The following is a 14057-nucleotide window of genomic DNA, read 5'->3' on the forward strand; positions in this document are numbered from 1 at the left end:
AGGGGCAGGTGTGGTGTGTGTGTGTGAGGGATGGTGTGTGTTAGGGTGTGTCTGTCTGTGAGGGGCAGGTGTGTGTATGTTTATGTGTGTGAGGCACTGCCTGTGCGAGGGATGGTGTGTCACAGTGTGGGTGGGTGTTTCTGTGTGTGTGAGGCACTGTGTGTGTGGGATGGTGTGTGTCAGGGTGTGTGTGTGTGTGAGGGGTGGGGTGTGTGTGTGTGTTTCTGTGGGTGTGAGGCGCTGTGTGTGCGAGGGAGGGTGTGCGTGAGGGTGTGCGTGTCTGAGGCAGTACGCGTGAGGGCCTGTGTGTCGGGGTGTGTCTGCGGGTGGGGGGGGTATGTGTGTGAGACGCTGCGTGTGCGAGGGACCGAGTGTGTCAGGGTGTGTCAGTGAGGGGCAGTGTGTGGGGGTGTGTGTTACCGTGTGCGCGAGGCGCTGCGTGTGGGGGGGCCGTGTGTGTGTGTGTGAGATGTGGGGGGCCGGTGCGCGCCGGCGAGGCGGGCGAGGGGCGCTGCGTCTGTGAGGGGCGGCGTGCGTGTGCGCGCGCGTGTCAGCGTGTGCGAGGGGCAGAGGGTGCGCGCGTGTGTGTGTGTGTGTGTGTGTGTGTGTGTGTGTGTGTGTGCGCGCGTGTGTGCGTGTGTGTGCGCGTGTGCGTGCGCGCGGGGGACGCGCCCGGCCATCCCGCCGCCGGCGCCGGCGCTGCCGAGGGGCGGTGGGAGGCGGCGGGGGAGGCCGGGCGCGCCCGCGGGGAGCCGCCGTCGCCGGGCGCGGGGCAGCGGCAGCGGCGGGGGCAGGGGCAGAGCCGTGCCCGGCGCCTCCCGCAGCCGGGCGAGCGGCGGCGATGCCGAGCCCGCCCGCCCCTGCCTGCCGCCGGCCCCGCGGCGCGGCGTAGCCCGCTCCGCACTCGCGCGGCGGCCGGCAGCGCGGCGGCCGGCAATGGGGGCTCGGGCCGCCGGCGGGGCTCGTCCCGCAGCGGATTACAAATGAGCGGCGCGGCTCGGCGCCCGCGGCCTCCGGGACATGTAGAGCCTGACGGAGCGGCGCGGAGGTGAGCGGCGGCGCGGGCGCGGGGCGCGCACCTTGCGCGGCGGCGGCGGCGGCGGCGGCGGCGGGGGGGCGCGGCGCGGCCCCTCGGGCCCCCCCGGGCGCGCAGCCCGCGCAGACTCCCGCCGTCCCACGGGCAGCGGCGCCCCCGCCCCGGGTTTTTGTTGTTTGTTGTTTTGTGGGTTTTTTTTGTGTTTTGTGGTTGTTTTTTCCCCCCCCTCCGCTGGCGGAGCCGGAGAGCCGGTGTTTGGGCCGGGCGGCCGCCCTTGCGCTGGCGACAGCGCGCCCAGCGCCTCGCCCGGCGGCCACCCGCGCCCTCGGGTGCCCACCAGAGCCCAGCGGACGCCAAGCGGCGGGGGCCGGGCACGCTGCGGCCGTCTCGCTGACCCGCCGCCCCCCAGACCCGAAAGGTAACACTGATGTCGGGGGAAGGGGCGGCGGGGGCCGGGGGGGCGGCGGCTTCGGCGTTGCCATGCTTGCTCGCAGCGCCCAAGCGACCAGGCATCCGGCCGCTGGTAGTTTAATCAGATTCCCCAGCCGAAAAAGAAAAAAGAAGGAAGAGCCGGTGCTGATTTCCAGGACTCGTTGTAAGTTCGTTTGTTTACTACAGAGCTGTGACTTCAGTGGTCTCTTCGGTAGGAAAACATTCTGCTTGTGCGATATCTTTGGTGGCATTGACAACGGATTCGTTAGTCACGGTGATGGATATGGTAATATGCAAGCCTGCCCTAAAATTCTGCGTGCTGGAAGGGACGTGCATGGAGCCAGCCGTGCCTTCTCGCCGCTGCCCGGAGGAGCAGCGTAACTCCCAACTTGCAGTCCGTGTGATCGCTTCCTTTTAACTTTTCCATCGTATTATAAAAATATTTCATCTTCCTCTCGGCTAAACGCAGACCCCAGGTTTTGCGTCAGCTGTAGCCCCTCGTAACCGAGCCTGTAAGGCAGCGCCCAGGGCACGGTGAGACAGGCAAGGAAGGGAAGGTTTTTGGAAAGAGGACGGTCATGTGGTTGAAGAGCCTGTGTGTGTATATGCGTGTGCGTGTTCCCGGGTGGGAAAGATTCAGGAGGGTTATTTACTTCTATTGCATGGACATCCTGTCTGATCCTAGCAAGTCTTCTAATCTTTCTCAGTGTTGCTTTCTTTCTGTGCAAAAGAAAAAAAGGACGGCTTATCCACCGTTACTGCTTCTCGGGGCTGGGAAGCTACTCAGAAGCCTACGAAAACACTTTTCAGTCAGGGAGGTACTGTGTAAATGCAAATTACCGTCATTACTATTTCCAAAATGCTTTTCAGAAGTTAAAGCGATATCCTTAGGCAGCTTACTAAGACTGTTTAGCCAATTGTATTTTCAGACAGCTCAAAAGGAGACTTAACTCTTTTATCGAGTGTTAAAACCCCGTAAAGAAATCTAGCATCATTTCTCAAGAAAAAATACCATACTCGGGTGTCACCAGACGTGTCACTCTGTGTTCAGGCCGTGAGTATATTTTGCTAATTTCTCTGCATGTAGCTTGGTGGTAGTTATCAGCCGGAGAAACATCGCATGACTTCCACCATCCGCGGCTTAAACGGTCTAGGATGGATAAAGATATATAATGCTTACACTGACCGTAACATCAGACCAGCTCACTGTGAGCCCTGGGGTCTCTCTGCCGTGGCTTTGCCCTTCTGTTTGCTTGTGCATTTATTCTGGGATACAGCAATGATCAATAAGCAATAAGCTAAGTGTGAGACTTCCTAGCAAGAGCTGTAGCTCACTTACTGTTACAGGGCACATTTCTAGCAATAAAATTAAAGAAAAAGGGCTATGGCTGCTTTTTTTTTTTTTTTTTTTTCCTTCCACTCTGAAAGGAAACTAGTTAAAAAAAAAAGGACTTGAGTTGAAGACTAACCTCTGAGCAGCTTTAATTTGTCTTGTATATGTATAGATCATTAACAGAATTCCTTATTACTGGCATTTTGAGAGAATTATTTATATTCTGACACGCATTGCTTTCACTCTAGCATGTTGAAATCCCGTTGTTTTTGCAATATATTTTAAAAAAGGCATTGTTATTTTCTTTAACCACCTTCTACTTTTGCAGCATACCTGAATAGCTCCTACTTAGAATTGCGTTTGAAGTAGTGGCAAACAAAATTCTTAGATTGGTTTACTTCTTGTAAAGATTTATTTGCAAGCAGCCATACAAAAAAATTATTAGAATGTCAATCCTGAGATCTTTTTAAGTTGTGGATTCAATAGACAAGGCACTGTCAGCTGAGTTACGAGTCTTGCTAATAACATGGTTATGCTGCTTTTGAGAGATACAGTTCTTGAAAACATACCTCAGAGGAAAAAATTTACAAAAGCTATGCACAAGTAATTTTCTCCCTACAACAGATGGAAGAGTTTGATAATCACCACTCAAGGGTGGCTAAAATTAGTTTGAAACAGAAAAGATTATTCCTACAAGTGCAGTAGTGTAATTTGTACAAAATGAGCCAGAGTCTACTAATTGTTACACTGGTGTAAATATAGAGTAATTCCTTTGCCTGGAGTTTCTCCTTTTTTGGTAAAGTAACCAAGAACACAGGATTATGATGCTGTTGAATTTTCAAGTGTTAGTAGCAGAGGTGAGTTTTTCTTGAAACCCAATGGCAGAATGAGACCAACATAATATCCCCTTGCAGAGACTCCAATTCAAAATTTGCTGTAATTTGATTGTGGGGAGAGGGCTGCTGAATGACTCAGATGAATGTAGCTCAGAGTAAACAAACATGTAAATCATTTCTGGCTAGGCAGAAAGGAAAACCTGAGAGCAGGGAAAAGCCAACCTCAAAGTGGAGACATTTGGAATGACATAATGGGCAAGGATCACCAAATTCAGCAGGATTCACCCATCAAAAACTCAGGACTGGATTTGCTGCAGGCTTTTACCTTCTGTCATGAGAGGAACCTGTACGCAGTGAGTGTAAAAATGCACGTGTTACGACAAGCAGCATTTTCCACTTGCTTGGGCTGACAGGCTGGTGCGAAGGTCAGCCAGCTCACGGCAAAGGCTGCATGAGATGGGAACCAGCAGCGCTGCCTCTCTCAGCAGCAGGACGCCACCAGTCAGCTGCCTGATGGTCTCCGTAACGTCCAGTTTGGGAAAAAGGCAAGCTAGCCAGTGGTTCCTGGAAGTTTCTGAACCCCAAATCCCGGACACTAACGTGGTCTTGGTGTGAACCACTGCAGAAGGATCCAGACCCAACTTGCTGTGCAGGTTAAGAAGCATCAGAGCAAGCCAGTGGCTTGAAATCAACTTTAGGTTTCTTCCTAGCTCAGTGAGCCTGTAAAACAAAATCAGAGCAAGGCAAAGGCTGTTGTCATTTGCTTTCCCTGCCAAGGGAGTCCACCAGTGGGCACAGTTCACTGTGACAGAGCATCTTACCGTCATCTTTGGAATGCCCAGGCCCAGTGCCACGAAGGATGGTATCACAATTAAAAGACTAGGAAGATCAAGCTGCCTTTTTCTGGGGAAGGACTGCAGTTTTTAAAAAGCTGGAGCAGGATTTTCATCCCATTCAGCTGTCCTAGTTTTTATGCTTCTGTGTTTTTTTCAGGATAAGTTAGGTTAATGCTCTTGGGTAAGAGAGAGATGTGGTAGTATCCAGGCTGGAAATAAGGCAAGCTGGGGTAGATCCCTTCTGCTGCATAAAGCTCAGTGCCCCGGAGCTTTGCCTCCCTGCTGGCTAATATGGCTCCAGTTTTGGCCGCTTGTACCAGCACAGTAGGGAGAACGGACTGCAATGTTGTGTGGGGTTGTTCCCCATGAAACCTGTGCTGCTCTAGAAACACAGACCTGCCTTGCAGAGCAATAGGGAGTCCTTGGAATAGGTACAGCATCTCTGGCTTCCCCCCCATGAGAGGATGGCTGGGAAGGGGAAGAGCTGCAGAGACAAGGTATATTTCTTTAACTGCCTGAATAGCATGCAGACCTCAGTCTTCATTTCTCCATTTCTTCACAGTAAACCAGGTTTTACAGTGCACGGGTCACCATGGCCATGATGGGAGACATGGCTAAGACAGTACTATTGGATGGCAAAGGCTCCAAGATCAAATCTTTGCTAGTAAGAGCTAGGGCTGTTTCTTTTAGATTGTTAGACATGTATGAGGACAAAACAGGAAGCTGTTTTGTCCTCATTCCCTACTCCCCAGCATACCCTCCCTCACCTCATGTGTGTGGTGGATGTGTTCAAGGGAGAGCTGAAGCATCTTCCCAGCCCTTTCACATGCTCAGCATCCCTTCTGCGTCCTTGGAGAGAAATCTGACCCACTGTTTGGGAATCACTGACCTCAGCACCTGAGTAGAGTCAGATGTGTTTCCCATCATGTCTGCTAATTAAGTTGCAGTGTTGCCCTCCACAACATCCAGTGGTAATAAAAAGTGGGTTCAAAAAGATTAGAGGAGCTCCCAAAGAGCAGGGGCTGGATAGGGAACATGCTGGTCTGGATGTGACCTCTGGCTCTCTTCAACTGTAAATTGCCAGACACAGGGAGAGTGCAGAAGGGAACAGTCACTGTACATGCGGTGCACGTATGCTGCTTACCACCACCGGAGATAACATCCTGGGATAAGACGACCACAGGTCTAATCTATTATGGCGTTCCTGTGTTCTCCCAGCACCTACACACATATGCTTGCTAAAAGAGAGCAATTCACTTTCTTCACAGTAAAATAAGGAGGGAAGAACAGAGCTGATGAGATAGTATTTACTGGGCATTTTGGTTCCAGAATGATATACAGAGCAAAGATTTCAGCCTGCTCTCACAGGCATTAATAGATTAACCATAGGAGGCTGCAAGAATTTCATTATACAAAGCCTTCCTGATAAAACTGAAAGCATGGAGCTATTTGGGGCTCAGGCTGGGGCAAGAGGATAAGTAGTTGTAGTTTCTCTTTCTGTCCGTGTCCTGTTCATTCTGTGTTTTGCTGCATTATGAAATGGAGGTGCTGATCTTTTAGTTAGCCTGGAGCTGCAGCTAATGGAAGTATCTTTAATGTGTATTGGGGCATTGGAAATTTTTTTTTTTTTTTAAAAAAGGTAGAGACCTGCAGGATTATAAATTGCCCTAATGGGAAAAGTGGAATACAGGTTCATAGGGCATCAGCTCCTCACTGCTCACGCTTCACCCAGTTCTCTTGGGAGATCAGATAGCTGCAGCAACGCTGTCAGTGACTAAATGGGCCTGGGAGGCTGGACTTCAAGGGACAGCTATCTCAAAGAAAAGATCCCTCTCTTGCAGCAGTTGCTTAACAGTTGAGGAGAGGTTGCGTTGGTGAAGTAACATCTGATCTGGGAGAAGAGGAAGAAGGCAGGAGAAGACAGAAGATTCACCCTTGCTTTTAAATACATGAGGTGCAGAAGACCCTGGGGTGTAAGTCCTGTGCCAGATCTTTCTTGCCTGTATAAGACCATCAGGGAATCCTCATATGGGAATAATCTGGGTTTGTAATATCCCCTTTTCTTCAGCAAGAAGACTGACAGCCCCTCTCAGGAAAGTCCACAATGACCATCCTTGGAGCTCACAGCACCCCTGACTCCCCTGGGATTGCTAGGAAGATGAGGGCTACCCAGCTCAGCCCCTGCACTCTATCAGCCTTTACTTTCCTTGGCAGGGAGCACAGCCCACCTGAAAAGTCCTCACCGAGGCTCCATTGCCAGCGCCTGCTCCCAGGGCACACAGGCCAGGAGATACAGCATGGCCACGTCACTGTTCCAGACAGGAACTCAGTCCCCGTGTCCATACAAGCTGAACCCAAGTAAGAGGTATGCTCTATAGCTGGAAAAAGGGCTTCAGGATTCTCAGACTCAAGGTCTAAAACAAGCGTATGCCTTAAAATGCACATCTTTGTTGAAAGGCAGTGTGGAAGCCTGGAGCTCTGTGTTTATGGAGTGTTAGGGCAAACGTTCTGACATTTGTCTGTGGGTTTCTATTGATCTTGAAATCGCACCAAGTTAGAAGTCATATCTTTCCAGCTCTTATTTCTGTGCTGTACACAGGGATTGATGCTGGTGTGCACACATACACACTAAGGTTTCATGGAGACAATAACTAGAAGCAGTATGTTACCAGTCTGCATGCATGTGCACCCACGTACGTGCACCCGCACAAAATGGCTTCACTTCCACATTACCTCCCAGTTTTCCCTGCACCCTATCTGTAACCTAATCAAACAGGCTGAGCAGCTGGTGAGTGGGCGCCTTGCCTGTCAAAGACATGGGTATGAATATCAGCAGTCAACAAGCCATCACATTAGCTATTGGCACCAAATGTAATTAGTGAGGTAGACACCCCTCCCAAAAATAAACCCATTGCTGTCCACAGAAGCCACATGAACCCCTGGCTGGCTGAAATAGTTTGGAAAAGAGAAAAGTTGAAGAGGGGCTTGGCTGAAGGCAATTTAGGCAAGATGCTGCAATGGATGAAAGGAAGAGGTATTTTACAAATCTGCTAACTCTCCTTGCTGATCTTCCAGCTAATCTCCAGTCAAAAATACTTTAGCTGCCCTGTCCATACATATACAGATCAGGTCAAGTAGTACAATACTAATAACTTTCTGCAGCATCTTCGGATGTTGCTAAGTATTTGAATATACTGCTGAATGGAAAAGTAAGAAAATGGATTTTTTCTTCCCACAAAGATGTTGTGAATTCCAAAGAAAAAGCCCAACCCCTTGCTTCTGTTCAGCTTACAAACAGAACGCACCAAGGCGCAGAGAAGGGGCAATGCCAACAGCTTGGTACTCAGGGCATGCTTGCCGGGTCCCTTAGAGTCCCATTAACACTGAATATTGATCCTCCCCCCCCGCCCCCCATCTGAGTTGTATTCCTTGACTGAAAAGAGTCAGTCTTATTTTCTGCTTCAGAAAGGATTTTTTTGTATAAAATGGAACATCTCCTAGAGAAGCCAACGGCTTGGTTCTTAAGTGGCTCAGCAGAGAGCAGGGAAAAGAGGTGGAAAGGCTGGGATCCAGGCCACGAACACATGGGTAGGCCTGGCCCTTCATATATCTGACTCAGATTTGTCAGAGCTATTAGCTCCGCTTGGTCCCTACTCAGATCTTTCCAATCCAAAGGCTCAGGTCAATTTTCAGGCTTGCCTGGCTGAAGGCAAACGTGGCTGTAATCTGCCCGTCCTCTTTCACCAGCCTTGGGACCAGCCGTGGACTGACTTGCCAGTGACATCTGAAGGGACCCTTCAGACCCAGGAGGTCAGCACAGAGGCAACAGTGGGAAATAGAAAAATTCCTGCCGACTTTCAGAAAAGCCTTTCCTGGCTGGCTGGACTGGAGGAAGGGCTGAGGGTCTGGCACCAGGTGAACAGCAGGCTTTCATTTTAAATGTCCTTCTTACTGTCCTCCGAATGGCTTATTTTCATGCTTTGTAAGGCCCAGTAGCACCAAAAGCCGGTGTGAAGTATCTGGGGTACATCAGAGGAGCAGGCTGGCTGCTGTGACCTCCCCCCTACATATTTGGATTAATCTTTGTTCACTCACAAAAAAGGAAGCAAAGCTTCCTCCCCATGACACTGCCCTGTGCCAAACAGGCCAGATGAAGGCTATTTTGTGTATAAGCTGTTTCAGGATCAGAGCCTTTCCTTTTGTCCACCTCCTGCCTTCAGAGCTTCCCATCAGTGACTAGACATGGGTGTGTAGAGCAGGGCCACCTGCCTTTACCTGCGTGGCAGGTGGCTGACGAAGGTGACCTCTTCGGCAGCATCTTTCTGTCCCTCCCAGAGCAGGGACGGACTCAGCCTGGGAGTCCAGTCTGCTGTTCGAGCTCAGCCCCCACTAAGCACGCAGTCTTAAGTGGCTGGATAAAAGGCAAATGCGTGGGTTTGCACTGTGGCAGACTAAGGGGAAAGGAACTCAGGCATTGCTCCCGAGTGTCACAGCTGTGTGATTCCTGCAGTCCTGCTGCATAGCCCCTTTCATGGCAGTTCTCTTTGAGTCCTTTAATCCGGTTATTACTGCTCTGTTGAAGTCCTTATTCACCAAGCCTGCAGAGCTGAGGCTGCAGCACTGTCAGAGGATCCTGTGCCTGATGGCTCCAGCACAGGAACTGGGATAAAGCCATAAATACCTGTCCAGTGTCTGCTGCTCTCAGATTTTTCACTGCAGCTGCCTTGTTTGCTGGATTTTTCCTTTTTTGTGTAAGGACATCTCAGAACCTGATCCAGGTTCTACAAATGGCTCCCATATCCCTGGCTGTTGGGCCAAACACATTTTTTCCAACAGTGGCTTGTGAACTGCTCTCCCCTTTGTGGTGCCCAGAGGAACATCTAGGCAGCCACAGGATACAGGTGTTCTTGATCCGGCTGCTGGTGCTCTGGCCTAGGAGCCTGTTCTGTTCAAATGCCTTTGGGTAGTACTAGAAAGCAAAGCACTGTTGGACACATGACTGCATGGAGCATCCTCCCTTTTCAAAGCATAGCCACACATGAGTGAATATACAACAAGGCATACAGCGGTTACATGGTTGGCCACACACAAATAGAAAGTGCTACTTGGTTCCTAGCTTGTTTCTATGCTAAACTATTTAAGTGATATGAAGAAAACACTGAATTCAATAGAAATAGTTCTTGTTTTTTTCCTGGAAAACCCAGTGCATATTAAATGATATTAATACTGTGCCCATACTGCAGCTGCTATTTAAATCAGCTTTATAGATTGAACCTCTTAACGTGGAGTTAGGATAGATCAGCAGCATCAATTCCCATTTTACAGACAAGGGAGCTGAAGCTCAGCAGCACGCCCATGGTCAGGCAAGATCCAGAAGCAGTCTTTTGCTTCCTTGATGCTATGCCACTCAAAGCTGTCACTGAGTTCAATTTATTAATGCAGGAGCAAAAGAACAGTTTGCTACTAATAGCACAGCTACACTAGGGAAACCAACACACTGCACAGAATCAGTGATGGATGGATTCCCATTTTAACCATCTTTCATAGCCCCAAAGTACACAGCACACCTCTTCGAGCACTAAACAGGGACTCAAGTAATAGACTTTAAACAAAGGTGAGGGGGACACAAAGCCTAGCCCACCTCCTGCAGAGAGACCGGGGCAATTACATACATGTATGTCATGTTGTTACATACAGCTTAAGCTGAATATTGAACACATGGCCAGTGCTAAAACGGGGCTGGCAGTTGGGAAGACAGGAACATAGACTAGGACACTTACCAAATAGCTATGAAGTCCTGTTACACGGAGGATGCAAGCAAGAGGGCTCACAAGAGAAGCTCCTGAAGCATACAGGTTAGGTCTCCCCCTCAGTCTTTCCCAGGTGATGTGTAATGGATCAAGCTATAGGCCAGCCTTTTATCTCCTTTAGACAGGTGTCAATCTATAGCATCTCTTCTAAGGTCAATCCAAAGCAGGTGTAAATGATTCTTAATAGTAATCTGTGAATATGAAAAGTAAGTAATGTAGGCAGGTCTTCTCTTCAGCGGAAGTAAAGTCTTTGATAAGAAAGGTCATTCATAAATATCAGGAATAAGTGGTGCTATTCATAAGTGCTGGTTTGTTTCCAAATTAACCAGCACGTAAGAAGAGCTACTCTTTTTGCATTTAAATATATTCATTTTTTAGCTTGGTTTGCATGCAGAGGCCTGATCTACAATTGTTTTTCATCCAACACTGCTGCTGAATCCATACGGATCAATTATCATTATCAAGAGTGTCAGGTTGTGCTAAATAGAACCTCTAACACCTGAAAAATTAACCCAGGAAACAGCCTCTTCAGACTGCAGAAATTTTCCAACCTAGATGGGCTGCAGCTGCGCATTGGGGATGCTGGAGACACAGGGGTTTGTCGAATCCCAGAAGATTTTTTAGTTTGACCGTCTCCGTTTGCACAGATGTTGGAGAATGACTGCGCTTTGCATAAGTGCTAGTGTCCATGAGAACTGATGAATACTACAAAGCAATGGCCTATTCCTGGTGGAAACCTAGTCATCTTTTCATGTTAGACCAGCCTGTTATGGGTTTGCAGCATTGCTGACAGTGCCTGTCATGGCTGGGCAGCTGGGGAGACCTTAAGGGGCAGAACGACCTAGATTTAGCCAGCGGGAAGTATCAGAACCCAACTGTGCCTGATGGTTTCAGTAAAGAACCTTATTTCAGCTTGTTACAGCCCAGGACCGTCTCATGGCACAAATATCCTTCCCTGCCCTCCTGGACAGTGTCCTTCCTGCGTTTGCAGAAGGCCCTCTAATACTTCCTGCTTTCAGGATACCCTCTTTCTGTAAACAGATGGGTGAGGTGCCAGGAGATGGTGCTGCAAATTTGCATTTGTCTGGTCCTGCAGCTCCCCTGCAGCACATATCCCAGCCCAGCAGAGCACTGGGGACGTACGAGTAGAAGCATACTCCTATACTGGCCCTTGTTTTCTCCCCTTGCTTTTTTTTTTTTTTTTTTTTGTGGGGGGGAAGGGGTTGAGTGCTTAGAAGTGAGAGTGACAATAGACTGACTCAGAATATAGCAAGCTTTGGGTCTGAAAACTGAAGAAGTTATATAACAGCATGTGATAGACTGCCTCGGTGTTACTTGAAACAAGGAGCAAAGCATGGAGATGCTTTGATGTGCTACCAAGCTTTGCAATACCTTCCCTGCTGAGTTAAAGGGGAGTTTTAATTTGTTGAGCCTAGGCACCAGCCTTAGCCCAGTGTAACAGAAGGAAGGAGTCCAGAACAGTGGCTTTTGCCTTCAGTTTTACCCATACGATTGGGAATTATGTCACTAACTCAACGAGACAAGTGAACCTGCGTAAGCAGAATCAGATCCATAGCGTGTAAGGTGCATTTGAAACAATTTAGCCCTGCTCTGGCCGAAATAATGAGAAGAAAGAGTATGGCATACTAATAACTAACATTAGAAAGAAAAATAGAAGAGGAAGTTAAAAGGAGAGTTCCAAGTGTTTTATTGAACTAAGATGATGTATAAATATATACCGATTTCCAGTTAGTACAAGGTTGCATGGGATCTCAGTGCCAGCTATCAGAGTCTCACTTTCTCACGATACTTTGTTACAGTCAAATATCAAAAAGGCATTTAATTAAAACAGATGTATTCATCCAGTCATGCAGGAGTTACAGCAAGACCCTGTTTCCAGAACTTGGATCTTTTTGTTTAACTTAATGAAGAGTAATAATAGCACAGGGAAGGTATCTTGTGTGTTAATAAGCAATATTCGTCCCATGTACCTCAGCGTTGGTTAGTTCTGTTGGCTTCACACCGAGCCTGCTAGACTGCAGAAACACCGTAAGGTTCTTTGTCCTGCATTTTACACGAGATTTTCCCCAAAAGGAGTATTTTCGCTAAGACATTTTCAGTTGCGGTGCTGTAGTTGCTTATATTGCTTACTTAGATTTCTCTGTGTGCCCTAAGGATTTGCAGTCCTATGCTAATGTAATACATAAAGTAGAGTCACCTTGACTTCACATTTATCAGCTTATGCAAGTGCTAACCTTTTACTGCACTGCAACAGAAATGTCATTCCTGTTCAGCCTCGAGATGGCAAACAAACAGCTTCGCTGTCAATAGCGTATTTAGGAGGCTGAGTGGCTTAGTGGGTCGTGCAGTGGGCTTGGGAGCACAGTTGTTGTTAAACACAATATAAACCGGAATGTGCAATCTTATTTTTTTCCCTAGAGAGGGCTGATGTTTGTTTGTTTGTTTTAGTGGTTTCACCTTTTTCAGGCTTTAAGGAGAGCACGACTAAGGTACAATAACCATTACGTGTCAGCTTTCCCCTCGCTGTTGAGGGCACCGTCGGGAGCGGAAGTTAAACTTGCTGTGGAGCAGCTCGGGCTGTAGGCTTCTGCGCACAGGTGCAGTATCCCTAGAGCCATCATTGCCCCTTGTTTCCTTTCGTAGAAAGTTGAAGTCCAGAATGAAAGTGGAGAAACACATGGATAGCATTTGACTTTTTCATCCCGAAATGTCAGCCAGGTAACATCTGTGGAGCCAGTGGAGCCAGCCTCCAGCCAACAGTCCCTGCACAGCAGCCTAGCCTGGCTGGCTAAGGGTTTGCAAGGAGATTTGGTAGCTTTGCCTGCCTGAAAAATGGGGGAATTACTGTGGAAGTTCAATGTCTTTCGCTCAGGCCCCCAGCTCCAGTTGACGGCGGTGCATGATGTCTTGGCCAAATCAGTAGAAATTTGGGACTGCTGTCAATATTAGCGTGATCCTTTGGGCAGGCTGTGGGCTTCAGAGGGCATCACGCTAACCCAGCGGGGAGACTGTTTCCTTTATCTGACCTAGCACATTCAGAGCCAGCTTGAGCGCTGCTGCCGTTAAAAGCACTGCAGAAAACACAGAGCACAGATAAAGGGAAACCGGGCAATAATCCTCACAGAAAAAACTACTTCAAGGCCCAGAACGAACCCTTAGCAAAGCATTTCGATTTCGGCAAGGAAAATAAGCCATCCACGACAGAGAGAGGGTGGCCTGGTCTCTGACACCTCAGGGATGAAAGAAAATCGAGTCCTGGGAGGGAAGAGAGAGGTCTGAGGTAGAAAAGCATCTGCAACTTGGAGCCCCTCCAAATTGCAGATGCATGAAAAACGCCGCTCGGAGGCTCGAGGCCTGGCCTTGGGGAGAGGTGCAAGGACGGTAGCGCTTTCCTCCACTTTGCAAGAGAGCGTGCAGGCAGGAAGCGAGGAGGCGTTGTGGGGGCAAAGCGTCACGGTTAGTGCAGCGGGCGATGCCTGGCAGCCTGGCGAGGGCAAACCGGGCAGCGGCAAGCTGTACCTTTAAGCATTTTAGGCTGGACCTCGGAGCATACGCAGTGCAGAGAGATCTGCATGACTGTGATGATATGGGTAGAGCCTGGGGCTTATAGTTCCCCCCATACTTGTACCTGATTCTCCCAGTGGAAATATATAGGCAACCAGTGAGGGAAAAAAAGTCTGTGACTCCAAGTGACTCCGTTCCAACAAACGTAGAAGTGCTTGGTTTCATCAAGAGGAGACATTTCCTAAGCTG

At 48.9% G+C, this 14057-nt stretch overlaps 1 protein-coding gene across 3 annotated transcripts in view; it reads left to right on the forward strand.

The window, feature by feature from the left end:
• Nucleotides 1-944: 944 nt before the first annotated feature.
• TRPC5 (transient receptor potential cation channel subfamily C member 5) overlaps nt 945-14057 on the forward strand; it is a 100091-nt gene continuing 86978 nt past the window's right edge. The window contains exon 1 of one of the 3 annotated variants that reach the window (XM_068957077.1): nt 945-1048. The gene's annotated coding sequence lies outside the window, so the exon portion shown is untranslated. Of the gene's footprint in view, nt 1049-1340; nt 1455-1602; nt 1632-14057 lie in introns of those variants that run through there. The other 2 variants (XM_068957078.1, XM_009685453.2) reach the window with 2 other exon arrangements.

This window comes from Struthio camelus, chromosome 11, assembly GCF_040807025.1.
Source record: "Struthio camelus isolate bStrCam1 chromosome 11, bStrCam1.hap1, whole genome shotgun sequence".
NCBI classification, from domain to species: Eukaryota; Metazoa; Chordata; class Aves; order Struthioniformes; family Struthionidae; genus Struthio; species Struthio camelus.